The sequence below is a fragment of the Vulpes lagopus genome, chromosome 5, assembly GCF_018345385.1.
Source record: "Vulpes lagopus strain Blue_001 chromosome 5, ASM1834538v1, whole genome shotgun sequence".
Taxonomy (NCBI): domain Eukaryota; kingdom Metazoa; phylum Chordata; class Mammalia; order Carnivora; family Canidae; genus Vulpes; species Vulpes lagopus.
In genome coordinates, this window is record NC_054828.1 from 97,922,733 (window position 1) to 97,944,194 (window position 21,462).

The following is a 21,462-nucleotide window of genomic DNA, read 5'->3' on the forward strand; positions in this document are numbered from 1 at the left end:
CTGTTGGGTACTTACCATAGACACATGAAAATTTCTGTCCATGCAAAAACCTGTATGCAAATGTGCACAGAAACTTTATTTGTCATAGCCGAATATGTCTCTCAACAGGTGAATGGATAAATAACCTGTGGTATATCCATACAATGGAACAACACTTATAAATAAATAAAGGAATAAATATAAGCATGCACAATTTGGATGAATCTTAAGAGCGTGTGTGTGTGTGTGTGTGTGTGTGTGTGTGTGTGTGTGTGTGTGTTGGGGGGTATTTTGAAGCAGAGTGTACCTCTGCATTCCAAGTGCGGCCTCAACGAAGCCCACTTGGCACTGCTGGCCTCCCCCAGCTCTGGGCAAAGAGAGGCTAATCCCCATGGAAGTCAGTCCGTGGGGTCCACCCCCATGACGAGGTACACTCCATTTCATTGATATTTTCACACTAACCTCCTCTTGAGGAAGCTAGGCTTCATCCACCATCCAACCTGTGCCACCGTAGACACTGCTCTCTCGTGTTTTTCTTCCTCTCTTGCAAACACATGCATCTTCTTCTTTTTCCTAAATCCTGCCTCTTCTATCCCTCTCAGCCATCCTCATTACCTTAGTGAAAAACACCACCTCTTCATCAAAGGGGACTTTTAGTTGGATTTGTAGTTGTTTCAGGTTTTTAGTTGAAAGACTGTAATCAGATACTACTTGTCATTACACTTAAAAAATTGATGTCACTTTTGCTACAAATGATGAAAATACCAGAGCGTATGGAACATGCCCGTAGTAGTCCCTCCTCGACTGGTTGGTGTCCGGTGCTATGGAAGGGGAAACCTCCCCAGGGCCAAGGCCTGCCCTTGAGCACTAGGTTCGGTCCCTCTTCCCAATTCCGCCAAATTTCCTCTGATCCTCTCCTGTGTCATTAGGATCTCCCTTTGTAGTAAGTGTTTTCTATCAGTAAGTATCCCGGTAAATTGTTATTTCTCTTAAGAACAACAACAAAGGACATTTCTCTGGACCTCATTTCCCTCTCCAGTTCTAGCTATTTCCAGAAAGTGATGTCTCTCCTCACTGTCTTCCACCTGTCTTCCCCTTTTCTCTCTTGTCTCTTTTCAGATCTTCACCAGCTCTTCCCCACATGGACCTCCCTCACCAAATGCAAGATGCTCTCCAGCCACCACCCCCCGTGGCCACACAGCCATGCTTGCACGAGTGTTCATTCTCTCCTCTTAAAGCATTCGTGTTCACTTGTTTCCTCAGGCACTACACTCTCTCCTTGCTTCCCTCCCACCTCGCTGGTCCCTGGTCCCCTATCCTCCCTCACCATCCCTTTCTGCTGGCTCATTTCACCCCCTAATCTGCTAAAGCCACAGCACCCCAGGCCTCAGTTCTTGCTTGTTTTTCCTATACTCATTCATCTGATGAACTCATCCACCCTCATGGCTATATTCCATCTAACTTAAGATGCACCATCGAGTTCAACTTCCACCACGGAAGGAAAAAAACAACAACACTGCCAATTAAACTCTTACATCCCATCATTCTAATCACAGGTGTTCCTTTGCTCTCAGAATCCCTGGGCTGCCCTGGAGTGAGTAGTAATGCTTCTCTGGGTGGGAAATGCTTCCTCTGTGGGGAAACAGGATTCAGACTCCTCTACTTTTTCCTCCCAGTTCTCTTTACCTCCCAGCCTGTGGGATCCCTATATGGTCTTGGGGAGGTATCACCTGGTAGGTACTACAATGAGCCCCACCACATAGGATTGTGCATATCATGGACTATGTAAATTTACTCTCTGGGGTTGCACAGTGTACAACCTATACAACTATATATTGTTGTCTGAGTTCACCCAATTTTCCATATTTTTTTTCTTTCCTCATAATACCCTTTCCTAAACTTCAGAAACTTCAGAGTAAGACTGAGATTCTTGAGTTTTGGGCATTCTTCCCTGTCATCCCTGAGACAATGGCCATAGTCCTGGGCTTTGCTCCAATTGGGCACCCCTTACCCTATCAATGTGATTAAAAGTAGCCAGGCTGTAGCTGGCATAGATCTGAGAGCCCATCCTGGAACCGGTCATAGTGACAAGGGATGATATTCCCTTGTTTTGCTTAGTCTAATCAAAGCTCTGCCCTGGGTATGGAGTCAACCAAGTGTCAAGACTATGACTAATAGGGGAGGGATAAGATGAACGGGGGGCATCATGGATCTACTCCATGAGGTCAAAGCCAGGGGAGATATGTGGGAGATGGAAGTGACTGGAGCCTGTGTTGAGGCCCATAGACAGGAAAGGAGAGAAGAGGCTTATATTTGATTAAGAACAAAATCCTAGGAAAAAGTGAGGATAGAGTGAACGGTGGTGCTGGATTTGCAAGAAGGGAATAACGGATCCTCTCCTGAGCAAGACGGTAGTGGGGAGACCTGTTTGCTCAAATAATGGAAGGATCATGAAGGACATTCCCTGATGCACTCACGTCCCTGATCGAGAATAGTGCTGTCTATCCAGGCATTGGTGGCATGTACTTCTTGGGATGTGCTGGTGAGTAATTCTAACTCGCTCTCTCCATCAGTGGGAACTCTTAATGTTGTAAGGGATAGGTCACTCAAGGCTCAGATTTTGATTTACCATTCAAACAATTAGAAAACACATCTCCCTTACACACACCTGCAGAATTTGGGAGACTATACCATGATATGAAAGGACGTGTGTGTAAAAAGTATTTGAAAAGCTTTTTGTGGGAATTCCACATGGCCTGAGGGTTAGGAATGTGGCCTGAGTGCACATCTGGGCCCTGCAACCTTAGGCAGGTTCCTGGCTCTCTCTGGGCCTCAGTTTCCTTGCTAGAAAGTGGGGATGACCTTACTCAGATTTTGAGGATCAGAGATTGTGCACGTTTAGGAGAATTACTAACATATAACAAATACTCTTCAATGTAAGTCATCAATATTTATGAGAATCTCATGACATGCTAGAATGCACTGTCCTCAGATTGTACATTCTTCTGGAGTGAAACTTGTTTATTGTACTAATTCAATGAAACCTAAATTTTTACAATGCTATTTTCATTGGCAAAAGAACACGTAGACATTTAAAAATTGTTTCCATTTCACCATGTTTAGGGTGTCACCATTGTTTCCTTTCTGATGGAGTATGCAAAAATTAGCCAGTTGATAGAGAATACACTCTAGAACATTCCATATTAACAATTATGGGAGGCAGTGCTACTGATACACCTTAATGAATGTTTTATTTATGAATATGCTGGGAATGGCCTCCTCCTTCTCAATATTCTCTCCCTACTTCCCAGCCCAAATGAGAAGAGCTCTGGATGGAAGTGCAATCAGGAATTAAGAGACAGCATTCATAGGATCATTCAATGCAGCACCAAATAGAACACAGTTCCAGTGACCTTCCAAGGTGACGGCTCAAATTGCTGCTTTAGGAGGAGACCCAGGTTCATGTCTGAGGCCTTGCTCTAGAATATTCCAAAAGGTTCACTGTAACAGTGTTACTGTGGAAGAACCCACGGCTGAAGTGATGAGGCCTCTGGCAGGGTCCTTCCAGCGGGAGGGTGTGGCCACCACGTGGAGCTTACATTTCCCAATTATTTCAAATTTCTTTAATTTATTCCTGGTGATTTTTAAAAATTAATATTTATTTTTTAGTTCCTTCTCAGAGACTAATGAGTTGACTTAATACAAGTCTTCATAAATAAAATAAGGTCTGGCTTTCTATATATAGGACAAAAATCACAGCCTACACCCCTGTGGACTCTTGGCATCAGTGTAGACTTCCCATGGCTGCTGGGTCCCCACCGGGTACAAGAGGTCCCTTGGGGATGACATACAGCCTTGCTAAAGCCCTGTTTTCAGGCTGTTCATGAGGCTGGTGTCCCCAAGCCCCATTCTCCCCTAGAGAAAAATACAGCGATGAATTGCACAACAAAGCTATCCCTAAATTCCAGAAAACCAACAGGCTTTCCACTCTCCTGGGGGGAAAGAAATCCCTGCAAGAAATGAGAGTATTTGGCCAGTTGGCACACTGCAGCTTTCAAGGGAAGTCAAAGCACTTGGTCCTGATAGAAAATGCCACGATTGTCTTGTTAAAAGAACCTAATAGAATACTGAACAAGTATTTTTTCCCCTAAGATGAACTTTGCTGTAAATGGAAACTGAGTCTTCTGACCCCTCCGGAGTGAGGCCCACTGCACATTGCACATGTGGCTTACCTGTGTCTCCTGTCATCCAGCAAAATGTAATTTCCATATTTTCTCTGTATCCTTTAGGGGTATCAGAGTGTGGCCTACCCAGCAGTAGGCATTAAGTCAAAACGTGTTTTTAAGAGCACCAGTGTTCACTCATGGCCTTGTGTGTGTGACCTTCCAGAAACCATGGTTGTCCTGATGCAATCAAGCCACCCTTCTGGGCTTCTGGAGAGGCGGCTGAGCATCAGGCAGATCCTGCTCTCCTCCATAGCCTCTCATAATTGAAAAATGCAGGAAGCTGTGGAAGACTGCCCCACCCCCGGTATCATTCCAAAGAAAAACCGGGTGGCAGAGACTACTCTCTGCTCTTGCCTCTTAACATGCACCGACAATTTTTAAAAGTTCGATTGCTACACCTTCATTTCATTTCTTGGGATTTTAATATTCACGTCTGGCAAATTCTTGCAGTCTAAAAGACAGAGAGAAAAGATTTTGTAAGTCACTTAATCCCCAAAGCAGAGCACACACCCTCCTAATAAACAACTTTGAAGAGATCATGATTTTAGAGCCCACGAATTGGTTATGTCAGAGGAAGAGATGCAGAAGAAACCATGCACTGAAACAAGTCTTGCCAGGGCAATGTAGACCCCACCTCCTTAGAGAATAAGGCAATATCCCGTTCTCCTGCCTTCTCTGAAATGCCTTGAAAAGAGCAAGAGTTTCGTAGGAGCAGGAGCGTTGCAACATATTACAAAATGTCAGTGTATATTTGAAATTCAAATGCACATGAGAGTCATGCATTTTATTTTTCTGTGGTTCAGATCTCCTAAATAAAGCATTTCCCCTGTGTAGGCGCTCCGCCCCCCCCACCCTGGGGGGCTCCACATGAGGTCAGCATCTGGGTCGCTTTGCCAGGGTCAGAAGACTGTTCTTCCAGGAAGGGCTGCAGAGACCCTGGGAACGGGACCAGCCCAGCTCACAAGTATGAAGAGAATGTCGGAGAGGAAGTGGTGGCTGTGAGTCAGCATGAGTCATCTCGTTCCAATGAGAACGAAGACTGAGGTGTGCGCGCTTTTTTTTTTCTGCCTTTTTTTTTTTTACTCTTTTTTTTCATTCTTTCTTTTTCCTTCTTTTTTTCTTTTTTCTTTTTTTTTTTTCATTTTCTTTTTTTTTGGTCTCAGTCATGTGGACATCATTGGGAATGGAGGGAAAGAGTGACTGCATGGCTGGTGCTTGCTGAGCCGCAGGCTGGTATTCCAGAAGGGCTGTGCCTGAGTCGGTGTCTGCTTCAGACCTTCGGGGCCCCGGCGGCGGGAAGGTGGAGTCAGCCGCTTGTCCCTGGTGAGTACGTCTCTGTCATTTTTACCATCATTTCTGCCGTCTGCCTCAGAGTCTAGATGGGTTAAAGCTGTTGCATCTTGGAGGGGACACTGCATTCGAGACTTTGAGGGTCCCTAATTTTAGAGCAGTTGCTGCGTCTGCCCCTGCCCCATCGCTACTGTCTTTCAGCCTGCTGTCTCAGGGCTTAGCTGGGAGAATGTCCATACTCGTGCTACACTGTCGTCCTGGAAGAGGCAGTGATGCTCGGTTGGAAGCTAAGCGGTTCCAGACTCCGCTCTGGAGCCCCAGTGAAGTTCAGAGATGGAGGTGGGTGAATCGGTGCTCACCCAGGGGGACTGAGGTTGGGCCAGCTTCCGCTTCTCAGAGGTGGAGGGAAGACAGCCCCCGAGAAGTTTCTGGCCGCGTGGTCTGAGCTGCCCAGTTTTTAAGTGCAAGAAATACAATAGAGAGGCAGAATTTTGGCATATGAATGATTCTGGGAACTTACTTTATGTCTTTTCTTTTTGCTTGAGAGTGAATGTCCCAAACTGTAGTAAAATCAGAAAGAAAATATGCAGGGGTCTGGGGGCTGGTGCCTAGGGGCTGGGGTTGGGGAGGGTGAGGGTTGGGTTGTTGAGTCCCTGAGGCCTGATATGACCTTGATAATGTGTTTGTCAGCCTGTTACTATTCTGAAGAGACTTAGCTTTACAGTCAAGTAAAATACAGGAAACTTTTTTTTTTAATGTCATTCTAGTTACTGTAAATGAACGGTTAAAATGTCATAAATACCTTGTGATAAACATTTTTTGAATTTGCTTAAAAACCTGCACATCAGTAGGCAGGGTATGACAGGGAGCTTTTTTCAGTAGAGTCATTTGAGTGTGTGGGCTTTCTGGGTTAATAATGAGTCAGCACCAGATTTCTATAATTGGAGCAGCTCTAAGAGAATAAGCGATCTGCCCCCAAGCACAGCATGGTGGCTGGCTGGCCCTCCAGGAGGATCTGACTGTTTGGTCTTTGTTGAAAATCAACTTTGGGTGCCTCCCTTGTTTGGTGACCACCCCCCCCCCCCACTCGCCCCCAGCTTCAGTCCCAGCTCTTCTGTGTCCTTGTGAAGCCCCTTTGCTAAGGGGTCCTTACACCGGACCCTCCCCTTCGGCTGATGTTGACTTTTAGGGTCTGCCTTGACAGAGCTGATTGAGCATACGATTTGTTAAATTAAAAATCCAGAGTGTATGAAGGGTGGGGATAGCCCAGGGTTAAAGCTACATCTAGTGTCCCGCGATGTGACACCTGCGGGGGGCATCAAGTGGGAGCCGGAAGGGTCACAGCTTGAGCTTCAAAGCAGGCGTTATGCATGTAGCATGCATGTAGCATGCAGCGGGGAAGGGGGTAGGGGGTGGGAAGGTGTCACATTAAAATCAGAGAGCCGGATTCCAAGGAAGAAATCCTCCCTTGAACCTTACTCTTATAAACTGAGAAAAATGCCAAGAAAAAATTTAAAACAAAAACAAAAACAAACCTGGAGTTGTAGGCTGGTGGCTCTAAGGCCAAATGCATCCTATTTGAATCTAGCCCCAACCCTCTCAAATTCTGTTGGCCTGCCCAGGATTGGTGTTTGGGTTCTTTTTCTTTTTCTTTTTCTTTTTCTTTTTCTTTTTCTTTTTCTTTTTCTTTTCTTTCTTTCTTTCTTTTTTTTTTTTTTTGTATTCAGATCACTATGATGGGGTCCTATATTCTTTGGATCACGGGCCCCATTGAACCCTAATACTGCAAGGCTCTGTTAGCCTTGGGCTTCTGGACCATGACACTGCCTGCCTTAGAGGGCCACTGGGAGGGCTCAGAGAGTAAACATCTGCCAAGGGCTTCCAACAGCATCTGGACACTGAGGAGCCCCCATCGACGTTAGCTCTATCAGCTTCCCTTCTTACCTGGACTCTCAAGGCATGTGGGCTTGCGGCCCCAGAATTAGTGACATCACTTTCCCAAGCAAGATCTTGTGATTTCAATGTAATCAGTGGCAGTTCCAAGGCTGACAGTCTCCGGATCAAGTCAGGACCTCAGCAAGGCAGACAACAGGGGTTTCCGAGGTGGGAGCCCAGCCCAGTCTGTCTCTCTCTCGGTGAGTAATCTTTGTAAGCGCTCAGAGAAATGCCATCTTCCTGGAGAGAAGAGCCCCAAAAGGCAAAATGCCTTAGGCAGTGTCGTGGTGGCTTATGCACACTAGCATTCTCTCTTGTCCCCATTTCAGAGAACACACCAGGAGTCAATGTGTGTTTGTTACCGGGCGGAGTCTTCAATTCCCCTGGATAAGCGCCGGCGGGAAGTAGTTTTGAGGTGGTTGATTTTATTTGAGACCTTGATTGTATTCTTTGATGTAGAATTCAGGCAGTCGTATGAATGCTGGAAGTCAATTTACCGCTTACCCATGAGAAATAAGCCTGTGGTGAACTGACAGAATCACTTTTATAATCAGGAGAGTCATTTAAAAAGGCCAGAAATAAGGCCATGGGCAGGTCTGAATAATAGAGCATTCATTAATATGATGTGCTGCTTTGTCATATTTTCCAACTAAGAAAGATGCTGATTCTAATGAGGATGCAGGCAAAGAGTAAAAAGAGAAACAAACTACAAGAGAAACGGAGCAGATATTTTAAAAGGACACCTGCAGCAAAAAAGAAAATGCTGACAGTTTGATGATATTTGGAAATGGCCTGGTGGCCTGTTGTCATGGCCCCCTGAGCTTCGAGACTGGCCTATTGCTGCTGGCCCCATCTCCCACTCCACACAGTTCATCAGGACCCCTACTTGGGCTTTTATCCCTCTTGCCAAGAGGTTAGCATGGTCCCCACCATCTATTGCCATATGGAGAGCTTGCCCTCATGTTGGGCAAGTTACATAGCGTCTTGTTGTCCCACCTTCCTCACTGTGAAAGGGAGTTAATAATAGTACTGGCCTCTTGGGTCCTCGTAAAGATCTGTGATGATTAGCACACCAGTTATAGTGAGACTTGATAGCTGTTAAATACACGATTACAGATTCAGACATAGACCCAGACTCCTTTCTGTCTCTAGCCGGGCCCTGGGCCCTGTGGGCATCCATAAAGAATTGGCTCTGGGTTCCTGAAGTGAGATCCCATCTGTGTTGTGTTCTGCATTTGCAAGATATTTATTGATTAGGTAAATGGGAAATGTTTCATGGTTTTCTCCTGGAAAACCCAGAGTACTAGATGTTGTCACCGTCATCGTGGCCATCATGGTTTCTATTGTCCCCATCATCACAGTGGGGACAGCTCCCCTTGTCTTCAGCCCAACCACGTGGTAGTAAATTTCTGTGCATTTCCTTTACCCCTCAGCCCCCAACACACACACATACCCACCCTGGAAGATAGGAAGGATGGCCAATTACTCAACTTCTTCAAGGTGCAGGAGTCCTAGGCAGGTATATCAGGCTGAGCAGCTGCCTTGAGGAGTGCCTGGCAGAGGGGGGCGGGACCTTCACCTCCATCAGGAGAGGAGAGTCAGGAAAAGCAGGGGACCAGGAGGGTGCTGTCTGTAATCCGGCAGAATGGGACGGCGGGCCAGAGAATCCAGGACCACTGGCCTCGGACCTGCTTCCAGGGTGGAAGCAGCTGGATGCTGTACTCACACTTCCTGTCTAAGGCCAGCTACTGTCAATTTCTGGTTGTTTGCGAATCATCACAGTATATGGGGCTGAGTCATTTTGAAAATATTAAGTAAGGTACACTTAAAACTAAAACCAGGGCGAGCATAACATGTCCTTTCCTTGCCGAATCTGAAGATATCCAAGATCACGCAGTGCCTCAGGAGCTGAATCTTCACACTCATTCTACAGGGATCCAGAAGTAATGCCAGTTGTGTCCCTTGACACAGTCAGCCTTCTGTGGTACTGCCCTGCCAACATAAGGCATCAGGTGCTTCATACATCTCCTTTCTGAAAGTCGAGGCTTTGCATGTGCAGCATGGCTGTATTGTTTGTCTGTTCTAAATGGTGCCACTTTGTGGGTGGTTTTGTTCTGCAACTGCTACCTGTGCCAAAATCGAGAGGACCCTCTCTGCTCGCAGTGCTGAGGCAGGACAGTCGTGTGCTTGGCCCAGTGCTTCAGGGCAGAACTTGGGCTCCTCACAACTTCAACAGGGTTCTGGTTAGACCACAGAGCTCAGGCGAGGGGAAGCCAGCAGTGGATCAGAAGGAAGTTGGGTCCACAGGAAGGAGGAGTGGTTGGGAGGCTTGTTTGGTCTCAGATGATTCCTCTGATTAAAGAAAAGCTAAAAACACCCGGTTTCCTTGCATTTTGTATAATCAAAAAAGCTAACGGTGATGGCAAATGTTATCCATGGCGGTTTTCCCGTGCATCCTTTGTTTTTAGGATCCATTATCCTGCAAGGGAGGGCTTCTCCCCAGAGACTTTTAGCATTAGCCTTTCCCTCCGTGCTGTCCTTTCAAAAGTCTATCATACTTAAAATACTGGAGTTTTTTTTTTTTTTTAATACTGGAGTTTTTAGCAATGGCATAAATGTATCATTTTAGCTGTTATTCCTGGACATTTACATGGTGTGAGAAGGATGCATGGGTTTCTATCAATTTAGGTAGATATAAAGGAAAGTTTTACAAAATAGCCGTGCTCCCAGCAAGTGTCAGGCTTACTTTCCCTCAGACAGAAAAAGATTAGAAGCGGGCTGTCCAGTGCAAAGGTCAGTGGGCAGCCAGTTCATTCATCTCTCTTCTCTGCATTCCTTAGCGTTGGCTTCCTTCCTTAAAGTTGTCTTCTGGTTTTAGTAGAGCTGCTGGAGCTCCAGCCATCACCTGTGCATTCCACATAAGAAGAAAGAGGAAAGTAGGGGACAGAAGGCTAAGCAGCCTACGTGTCAGGCTCCTTTAAAGAGCTTTCCTAGAACCCGCAACGTACCCTTTCTGCCTATATCTTTTATTGGCCACCTGTATCTGTAAAGCAGCCTGGGGAATGCAGCTTTTTAATTAGGCACATTGCTGCCCCTGACAACATAGCAGTTGCTGACAACACAGGAAGTAGAGGAGAATGGATGTAGGATAGGCAACAAGCAGTCTCCACAACAGAGTGCTCCTGAAGACAGCTAGATTGATGTTTTACAGCATTCTCAGTCCCATGACTGGAACCAGGACAAGTCGCTTAGCTCGGCTGGGATCAGGGTCTACTTTGTGAAATAACCACGTTGCTCTCATCAGAACTCTCAGGAGGAGACTGTGGCTTCAAGAGCCCTGAACAACTTGGAAAACGGCATTCAAAAGGAGAGAAGCCATTTGTTTGACTTTGGTATTAATAGTCAAATAAGATTTCCTTTCATTCATGCATTAGCAAATACTTCACATTTACCCAATAAAATAATGATAATTCAAACACTGCTTTGTTTACTGAGTGCCTGCTTGGTGCCAGGCACTCTTCTGGATGCTTTGCAAATATGATCTTCTGGAGTCCTCACAGAACCGTGTGACAGACTATCGTCATCGCCCCCCATCATCCGGACAAGGAAGCTGGGGCACAGGGAGGTTAGGGGAGATGGCTAGATCGCAGCGCTAGTAAGGAGAGGAACTTCGTTTTGAACCCGACAGTCTGGTTCTTTGGCCCAGGGACGAGGAGGTGAACCAGCAGACCGGGTCTTTCCTATTTATGTCTTTCTGGTGAAATAGACGTGAGCCCAATACTGCCAGGCCGCTCTCAGCGCCCCAGGGGACGGGTGCAGGGAGGCGGGAGCCCTCACATCCTGTAGCACCTCCTGCCTAGAAGGAGAGCAGTCCAAGCTTAGCGTTCTTCCCCCGCACCCCACCCCGGAGCACAGACCAGGAATCCCAGCTATGTCTGGGTTCATGACTCACGCCCTCCCTTGCAGCCGGCTTTTCCAGAGTCAGCTCCTGAGTCAGGACCGCGCCCTTCCAGCCCTGAGGCTACAGCCTGGGCTTCATCCAGACTGGCCTTCAAAGGTTCGGCAGTGGTCCAGCAAAGAGCAGGATGGCCGAAGTAGAAAAGTTTCAGCTCCAAGGACATGGAGTTTATTCACAGCATTCAGTCCCATCAAAGGCCAGAGAAGGTGGACCTGTCACACCCTCCTTTCCACATGACCCCATCATCTGGTGACACAACCAGGGCCATGAGGATGCATGAGGACAGGGTGGGTTTTTTCAGCAGGGGGTGTTTGCTGTAATTCCACCCTGGACTAAGTCCCCTTCTGTGTGTTCTTTGCTTTGCACCATCTCAGAGCCTCATGGCCTCCCTCCATCTTCCTCCTCCAGCTCCTTTACATTACATGCCGCATTTACGCCATTGCAGATGGAAAATTCAGACAGGCAGGTGGAGTGGCTGATGAAACACATAGGCTGCAACCTGTAGTGGGGATTTGGGGAAAGCTCCCTGAAGGAGCCTGACATCTAAGAGGCTTAATCTTTTGTCCTCTACCTCCCTCTGTCCTCCTGTGTAGAATGCAAAGGTGATGGCTGGACCTCCAGCAGCCACCTTGGAATCACAAGACAACTTGGAGAAAGAAAGGCAGCGCTAAGGAGGGCAGAGCAGACAGATGGCCACAGGGTTTTGGGAGGCTGGAAATGTGAGATGCCTGGAGATGTGACTTTTTTGGCAGTGGGTTTACCTGCACGATGCAGAGGGAGGTACGAGAAATCACTGCTGAAATTCAATCTGTAGGTCAACTAGGAGGGGAATGTCTGTTCCCTTTGTGTGGAGCGGCCTTTTATGCTTCTGGTATAAGGAGCGAGAGCTCAGGGCTGCATTGTGACCATTACAGGTGCGTTAGCCTTCGTGGCCCTTCCCTCATGTAAGACTGTATTATGACTGTCTTGGTATAAAGATGAATGTTCTCCAAACTGGATTTATTATTACATAGTCATTTTCATTATATTTTGGGTTTTCTTCTGATTTTAAGATAAATGAAAACATTTAATTTTTGAGAGTATTAAGCAGAGGTTGGTGCTGGGAGGGCAAAGAGCAACCACAGAGGGGTCTCCTCATGGAGCACGTAGGCTGGTCCCTGGAGGGGTGCCTCTGGACAGTGGGTGCAGATGGCTTCTTGTATACTGCTGCTGAGCCTCAACAGCCACGACACTCATGTCACCTCTGGAAATGATGATGAGGATTTTCAGAGCAGATCTGTCCATCCTGTGCAGTTTTTCCATCATCCCTCATCTCCCCTATAATTTCTCTGCTCATCCAACGGATCTGTTTTGTGAGTATGCATTTCAGTCTACAGTGCTAAGGTATCAAAAATATAACACTCCTTTATTCTCTAAATCTCTAAATTATATTAGATCCGCTTTAAGCTCACCCTGCCCCTACATTACCCCCTCAACCTGGCTGAGGGAAAATTCAGATTCTGTCATTATAGGGAATCCTCGTTTGTCCCAGGGCCCCTCCTGTCACCATCCAATCTCAGGGTTCTTGGTGCCAGACAACTGGGGTGGGGCAGTCTGCTCTCTGAGGTGGCCGCCACCCTTACTGTTGGACACCTGAAGATCAGCGTGTGTGGGGTTCCAGAGCTTCTTGGGCTCCTGCTCCAGCCAGAGAGGCCTGCATGCCGTGGTGCTCTGTCCCTGACCATAGGCCCCTCCTGGAAATGTGCCCCCCACACACACACAGCTGTGGAGTGTCTGGTGGCCGCATCCTGTCTGCTAACTGCTGCAGGCCTCTCCTAACCTGGTCCCCGATCTTGGCCTGCTTGGGGGGCTAGAAAGAACAGTGATAGCAGAGGAGTCAGAAACATAGCACTCTCGGAGGACCTGTGGAGGTCACATGGTATCTTCTTGTGACTTCCCAACACCTCCGGCACACATTCAACAGAACTTTCAGCGATGATAAAACCGTGCTACATCTGTGCCATATGCAGCCACAAGCCACGTGTGGCTACTGAGCACTTGAAAAGTCACTAATGTGACTGAGGAATTGAATAAAACTTACATTTTATTTCAGTTAATTTAAATTTAAAAGTATATAGCCTCACGTGGCTAGTGGCTGTCATTCTAGAGGGCACACATCTAGAGCATGTTTTCCTACTCTGGACAGCTTTGAAAGATGGGCCGTCACCCTGAGGACAGATGTGGCCTTGGGGTGGAGGGGTCAAGTTGAACTTGGCCCTCAGTGCTCAGAAGAATGGAGAGCTTCTGGGCCAGTAGCTTTGGGCCAGGCAGGTGGGGGTCTCACGTCTCTGTCACCAGTGCAAACCTCAGTGTCCCCCTCTCTGGGGACAAAAGCTCAAGGTGCCCAGGGAACCACCCGCCCAGGAGGTGGCCCAGGCTGGGCACCTTACACCAAGACCATTCCCGCCAGTTGTTTGATGGTTTCTTCTGGGTGCGAGAGCCTCAGGCAAGGCCCACACAGACAGACCATCCAGGCTTGTGGTATTTGATCATGAACTTTCCTGTTTGGGGAGAGGCATCCTTATTTTTGTTTGTGTGGAGCCATTCCGGGGACTGACTAGATTGGCTAAGGCACACCTCAGGTCCCTGTCACTATCATCCTACAAATCCCCCAAGTGTGTTTTTTGACTGTTTGGCTTTTTTTTTTTTTTTTAAGAGTTTAATTAATTTATTTGAGAGAATTCGTGAGAGAACATGAGCAGAGGAGGGGCAAAGGGAGAGGGAGAGGCAGGCTCCCACTGGGCACTTGGGCAGAGAGCCCCACATTGGGACTCGATCCCAGGACCCTGGCATCATGACCTGAACCAATGGCAGATGCTTCACCGGCTGAGCCTTCAGGAACCGCTACTCTTTTGGCTTTTAAGGGAGAAGTGTTAAACCATGTTCAGCCCTAATCGACAGGAAGCACACAAGCGGTGGGGAGATGAGCTGAATGGGCAGCAGGGAGCAAACCCAGGCTCCAGGCCCCAGGCCCCCGCCTCTCCTCTCCTCTGCCCGGTTCCACAGCAGCACGGCAAAATGCTGTCCTCCCACGGGTGCGGATGCTGCAACACGCCGCCTGCCCTCCCCTGAAGCCACCCACCCAGGGCCGTGCTGCTTGCTCGATTCCGTGGACTGTCTGTCTGGGGAGAGGCCAGGAGGCCTGGCGAGGGAGCCACCTCCGCTCCGCCGGCTCCTGGCTGCACAAGCTCAGTGCCTCCTGGCCTCTGTCTCCTAGCCTGGGAAGTAGGAGTACAGGAGTCAGTGCCCCAGGGGTGGTGCTTTTGAGGATGAAAGGGCTCGCTTTGCAGAGAATTCTTAGCAAAGTGCCACAAACAGTAGGTGTTCAATAGTATTGGCTGTTGTCACTGGAATGACTGCCTTTTTGCTGTGTGTTCCTGACCACGGACACCTTTCTCTGGGGGCCCTGATCTCCCCCCAGTCATGGTCCATCCAGTCCAGCTTGGGCACCCGAGGAATCCATCATCCTGCCTCCACATCATTTTCTCCAGGCCCCGGGACAGCGTGAGCCGTACAGCCTAGAGGCTAGGGGAGAGAGATTCAGTTGTCTCTCCCGTCGTTTATTCATTCGGTATTCATCAAATGTTTACCTCTAGAGGCAGGTGATAAGCAAATGTAGCTGTTAGAAGGGCTGCTGGGGGGTGGGGTGCAAGTGGTGCAGGGCAAGGGGCCCTGTATATATGGGGTGGTCTCTGAAGGTCCCTCCACTTGAGTGGAGATCTGAAAGTCGGTTTATACATTTTGTGTCTTGTTTTCTTTTCTCTGTATGGATAGGCAGCTAGAGGAGGTTCCTGGCTCCCCCTGGCTAGCTGTGTGACCGTGAGTGAGTCACCAAGCCTCTGACAGTTGGTGCAGCTTGGCAAGTTGACCCAACTTGGGGTCATCACCATTACAAAGACACTCTTCACTTTGGGGACTGCCCCACCACAGCATCCCTCGAGGTGAGCCCCATAAGGGCCGTTCAATCTATACTTAAACCCTTCTCTCCTTCCAGAGACAGCCCAGCCCATCACTGCAAAGCACTGACTGAGAAGATGTTCCATAAATAATCCAAAGCCTGTTTTCTGGCACTTCCACGTTTTGGACCTAGTTCTGCCCCCCTGAAGCCATTCAGTCATATCCGTGGTCAAAACTATGTTCATAATTCAGCACATTCATTAGCATTCATTGGGCAGTTATTCTGTCCCAGAAACTGCTGAATTACGACACAAATCCCGGTTTCTTTCACAATGAACCCTTCCAGCTGCATGGCTGTCACCACTTGCTCGAGCTCTTCCTTCTTTGCACAGCTCCTGAAAGTGTGCGCTGAGGTATTCGGCAGCCTTGACCCCCCGTGCTGCTCTTCTGGTCAGGGACTGCTGTTTTCTGATGTCCCCCTCACATGTGCATGGTGACCTGCCTTCTCCTGGATGCTGGGCTGAGGTTTGGGTCCATGCATTGGCAGTGGGTTAACATCCCTGCCTCTTTGCGTGGGGACATGTGCAAAGCCACCTCTCATTTCTTTAGGTACAGACTTTTGGTTTAATCTCCTAGATTTGGCCCATATGTTCTCTAACATAAAATATGAAGCCTGACATCATCTGCAATTTAGGGAGGTGTCCCTCCCTTTTACATCTTCACCAGAAGACCCTTTGGCTCAGCATAAACCAAGGGCAGAGACCTATGGCACTCTACTAGGGACTGTCTCCCAGGTGGCCTGCATCTATCATTCTGGGGCACTCACTGAATACAAACAGCTCCCCTTGCTGCAGGTTTCACTGATGCAGATGAGTGCATGATGAAATACATCATGTAATCAAATGTGTGATGTGACCTCACTGACAAACATGGTAGGTACTGATCATTTAGACACTCAGCCAGATTCCTCCCGATGGGTAGCCATCCTCTTTCTGTCTCATTCTCCTTCCCCCCACCCTCAAATACTTTCAGCATTTGGTGAGGCTAGCTAACCTTTAGGTCCGCTGTTAGATGCTAGCAGTAAGTCACCTTAAACATCTAGAACATTTGAATGCTCAGTTGTTGGGGATTGTTGATTTAGTTGCTTATACATGGTCACATCCTCAGGGTTTGTGGGTTGAAGGCATTTGACTCGCTTCAGATAGACCTTTCCAGTAGGCATCTCTGGGCCCGGCCTGACAGATGGGTGACTGTCTTTGTGCAGCAGTCCCTTTGAAGTCCCCAGAAGAGCTTGCTCTGTGGAGGGGAGAGGAGAGATGCAGAATGAGTGCAGACTGCCACCCAGCAGCACAAGAGGTGACTGCAAACCAGAATGCTCCCAGTGAGAACCTGAGCCACCCAGTCACTGTCGCAACCTTCCCAAAGTGAGTAGCACCTGCTCTGTGTGCATCTGGTGAGTCCATCACCAGGGGCACTTGCACAGAACAGGAATGCTCAAGAGGGGCCAGATGGCTGCCTCCCCTGGACACTGCACAGCCGTTAAAGGAGTATAGTCCCCCTCTCAGCTCCTTCCCACCTCCACCTGCCCTCTGGTTGCCAAAATTATCAGAATCTTCCAACTCTCATCTCTCCCACTCTCTGTGAAAAATGAATAGCCAGTGAGTGGCAAAAGAGATGGACTTCTTATTGAAATGGAAATTATTCTCCAAGTTTCAGGAAGGAGAGAGTTCCAGAACTTTCTGAGCAAACAGCTTCCAAGAATCATTACAGTTACTCAGTGCTCCACTGGTGGAAAAGGGGAGGCCCCCAGGTCTCATGTTGGAGGTTTTAATTTATATCTTGTGCAGGACTTAGGGGAGATTAACCATGCTGCTTAAACAGTATGTAGTAAATCAATTTTGAAAGGGCCTCCTGGCAGCCGTAGGGAATGGAGAAACTAATATTTATGCAGCATTTTCCAGAGGCCCGGTGTGTGCTGGCTGCTTTATATCCATGAACTTGTTCAACCCCCATATCCATCCCATGTGGACTAGGATCTATTAACCCATGTTCCAGACGAACAGACTAAAGTTCTTAAGAGTTTCAGTGTGCACCGATCAAGGCAGAGCCAGAATTCCCACCAGCCTCATCCTAAAACACCAGTTCGAACCTCCAACCGGCCAAACGTCAGGCTTTGTGCGGAATTCTGTTTTCCAAGACCACAACCAGATTAAAGCTTTTTTGGATCATTCAAATAAATCTTTCCCAAAGGAAGACAACTTTTGCATAACCCCTGCCTGAGCAGCTCTCCAACGACCTCAAGGAATCTTGCTGGAAGCTCTATGATTAGGCATGGGGAGTGCACTCCTGCCAGGGGCACCTGGAAATACTCGCTTGGAAAGGGACCCTCACCGGAGGGTGACTTTCAGCTGATGCTTTTCAGCATCTTTCGAGATGAGCGTACGGGATGTCTCATTTAATCTGCAAATGCGAAGGGGGAATAGAGTTTCCAGCTTTAATTAATTTTTTGAATAAGGTTTGAAAGTGAAAGTAAATAAGGGGTTGGGTGAAAAGCACACTCTCACCCCTGTCTCCTACCCAGTTCCCATTGACCACCCCTCTGAAACCCTACTCTTTGTTGCTTATCAGTCCTGGGTTTCTTTATGCAAATGTAAGCAGGTATTTGAATGAATCTTTTTCCTTTCTTTCCTACTTTCCGCAAAAACTGTCACAATCGTTTTTACTGATAAACCACTTCTGTGCTGTCGAGAGGACTGGGTTGTGTGTTCCCTCCCTGCATTTGGGGCTGCTGGGCTGGCATCCCCTTTTCTGTCATCCTGAGGCCTAGCCTTGTCCAGGCATTCAAAGGACAAGCAGGCACTTGGGGAGGACATGGTGTATGGGCTCCCATCCCCAGAGAAGCCCCAGGCCAGAGCGGGGAGTGCCATCATGAGGGTCCCAGGGGCGGGAGGACTGAGACATGCTCTCATGGCTTGCAACTCCATTGACCCAGGGTGGCGATCTAGCAACTGGCGGAGGACCAGAAAGGTGAACAGTGACTTGGATGCTCCATGGGTTTCATGAGGGTCCAGGACCCTCACAGCAAGCTTGACATCAAATTTTATTTACGAAAGAGATGAATGAAGAGGTGGAGATTGAGAATTGAAAAAAAAAAATCCATCTCCAAATTCTTTTAAACAAATGCCCTGGGGCACCTGGGTGGCTCAGTTGGTTGAACATCTGCCTTCAGCTCAGGTCAAGATCTCAGGGTCCTGGGATCAAGTCCCGCGTGGGGCTCTCTGCACAGCTTGGAATCTGCTTCTCTCTCCCTCTGCATGTTGTTCCTACCAGCTTATGCTCTCTCTCTCTCTCTCTCTCTCTCTCTCTGTCAAATAAATACATAAAATCTTTAAAAAACAAAACAAACAAATCCCCCTAGTGAAAGTTTCTGCTCTGGCTATGTCAGCAAGCACCCCAAATGGCTATGGCTGTCATTTCACAGTGTCTTCTCTGAGCCAGGCACTGTTCCAAGTGTCACCGAATAACCCTCAGTGAGGATCTCCATTTTTCAGGGAGGAAGCTGAGCCTGTAGTCACATAGCTAACAAGTGGGGGAGCCAGAGTTCAGGCCAGACAGCCAGCTGCCCGGCCCCCAGCTGGTTCCTGGGTGGACAGCTACCCTCACAGCAGCCTCCCCAGGGCCAAGGGGCTTCCTGGATTTTACCATCAGAGCACCTAAGGGGTTGCAGCACAGAAAGCAACACGGAGCCCAGGGTGGCAGGACATCTGTGCTGAGGCATGACAGCCCTGGGCCCCTCCGGATGGCCCTGCTCCTTCCAGAGGCCCGCTGGCTGGTAGCCTCCCTGAGAGGCACTTCCAGATCAGGACTGTCGGCAGCAGAGTTCTGAGCTGTATGGAATGGCACACTTTATAACAACCTTTAATTTGGCACTGACAAAAAGAAAGCAAATGTGTTTAACAAGAAGGCAGTTTATTTTCAGGGGAAAGAGTTTGGGGGAAGACACTGCAGAAGAAATGACGGAGAAAGTGAGTGGAAGTCCAGACTTTGTGAGTCATCATTCAAGGCCTCTGTATGTGTTACGGGATGAATCTCGCCTCCCCAGAATTCATATGTTGAAGCCCTACCCGCCAAGTCACTCAGAATGAGACCTTATTTGGAAATGGTGTCATTGTAGACACAATTAAAGATGAGGTCATAGTGGAGTAGCGGGGCCCCTTTTCCAACGCGAGCGGTGTCTTTACGAGACGAGGCCGTTTGGACGCAGACAGGTGTCCAGGGAGAAGGTCAGGTGGAGATGGCAGCGAGGCTGCCGCAACCCAGGGGGGCTGGGAGGGAGGCAGGGGTCAGATCCTTCCCTGGCGCCTCCGGCAGCAGCGTGGCCCCGCCACACCTTGATCTCAGACTCACCTGCAGAACTATGAGATGATGCGTTTCTGTGGTTTGAGCCCCCTGCTTCTGGTCCTTCCTTACGACAACTCGAGGAAACTAGAACAGTGCACATCCTTCCAGATGCCGAAGGAGGCTGCTCCCAGCGGGCTTCCAGCTCAGCTTGGATTAGCCGCTCAAGAGGCACCTGCTGGCCCCGGGGACCGCCGCGCCTGTGCCCAGGCAGCCCTGCTTTAGTTAAGCAAATAGAACGTTCTCACTTCGTCTTAACTTTTCCCGGACTGCAGAAATGCGGAGGTCAAAAAAGCGGAATTTGGTCTTCACATTAGCTTTTAAAAAGAGGGTGAGGGACAGGGGTGGGGGTGGGGGTGGGGGTGGGGGAGAAGAAGCCACTTCATCTTTATATGTGACGGGATCCATGCTCTGGTGGGCCGCACGACGTGACCCGGGCAGGGCTGGCGACTGAGCCACCGCCTCCACGTGAGCGGAGCGCAGTCTGACCTCACGCCAGGACCTTCCCCGGCCATCGGAACTTTCACCCATGTTGTCCTTGGCCCGCTCCTTTCCCTTCCTCCAGCGTTCACACGCATCCCTGCAGATGACACTTACAGGACAAGCAGGGACACTCCCAAGGACCCGGGAAGTCACGCTTTTCTGTGGGGCTTTTTCTCCGTGTTTCCTAGTTCTTGAGCAAGGGTGACTATGAGCCGAACACAAACACGGCTTTGACAAGCAGTTCAGAAAAACAGGAACCGCCAATTCATGAGAACTTAAAGAAAAAAATAGTTTAAAGAACTGAGAAATTGCCACATTATAATGAAAGAATGTCAGGTTTTGGAAATGACAAGAACGAGCAATCTTCACCTCGAAAACCCGGTGGAGTCGGTTACACAAGACATAAACCACACACAAACACGAGCATTTCTTATAATATAAGGGCATTTACAGTCAAGAGCATTTCATGGAAAGTTATTTTAGTAGCAGGGGTAGCCTTCAGCAATGAGTATTCGTCAAGAGAGCGAAACCTTGACTTCAAAGCCAGGAGGCAGAGGAGCCAGACTCCGCAGGGCGGCTGAGCGCGCTCACGCGGTGCAGCAGGGACTGAGGCCTGGGCCCGGCGACAGGCGCCAGCCCGGGGTGCCGAGGCGCTGCCTGGGATGCCCTCGTGACAGCAGGGGACACACCCACCCCTGGCTGGCCCGGGACGCTGCAGTTTGCCACAAGCTTCGGCTTGAACTTCTTCAAATAACTCCTTTGTTGTAAAACTGAGGGCGTTATGGGAAGCAAGCAAAACCCTGTGGGCTGTAAGCGGCTTGTCACCTTAAGGGAATACCTGAAGCAACTGAAGCAACCCTCAGCGCTCCAGGGTGGAAGGTGTCCACAGGGTAGCGCTGCTGTGTGACTGCCCCAGGCGCAGGGCTTCGGCCAACCCGGCGGCAGTGCCTGGTCAGCGTTATGACACCAGGAGCCGGACTTTAAAAACAAGCTACTCACCCCCCCTCACACACACCCACACACACACACACACTCCCACCACCCTGCAGAGCTAGCTGCTGCTCCCATTCAGGCTTGTTTTCTTCCAGTGTTTTCCCTCCGTAATTATTTAATAATTGCCTGGGCGATCTATCACATAATTCAACCATCTTTATTTATTTATTTATTTTTAGATTTTAAGAATTTATTTACTCATGAGAGACAGAGAGAGAGAGAGAGAGAGCGAGAGAGAGAGAGAGGAGAGAGAGAGGCAGAGAC

At 48.7% G+C, this 21,462-nt stretch overlaps 1 long non-coding RNA gene across 1 annotated transcript in view; it reads left to right on the top strand.

Moving 5' to 3' along the window:
• Positions 1-21,462, top strand: part of LOC121491974 — a 79,075-nt gene that overhangs the window by 9,555 nt on the left and 48,058 nt on the right. Inside the window, exons 2-3 of the long non-coding RNA XR_005988087.1 lie at positions 5,040-5,249; positions 5,369-5,528. This is a non-coding gene — a long non-coding RNA (uncharacterized LOC121491974). The remainder of the gene's footprint in view (positions 1-5,039; positions 5,250-5,368; positions 5,529-21,462) is intronic.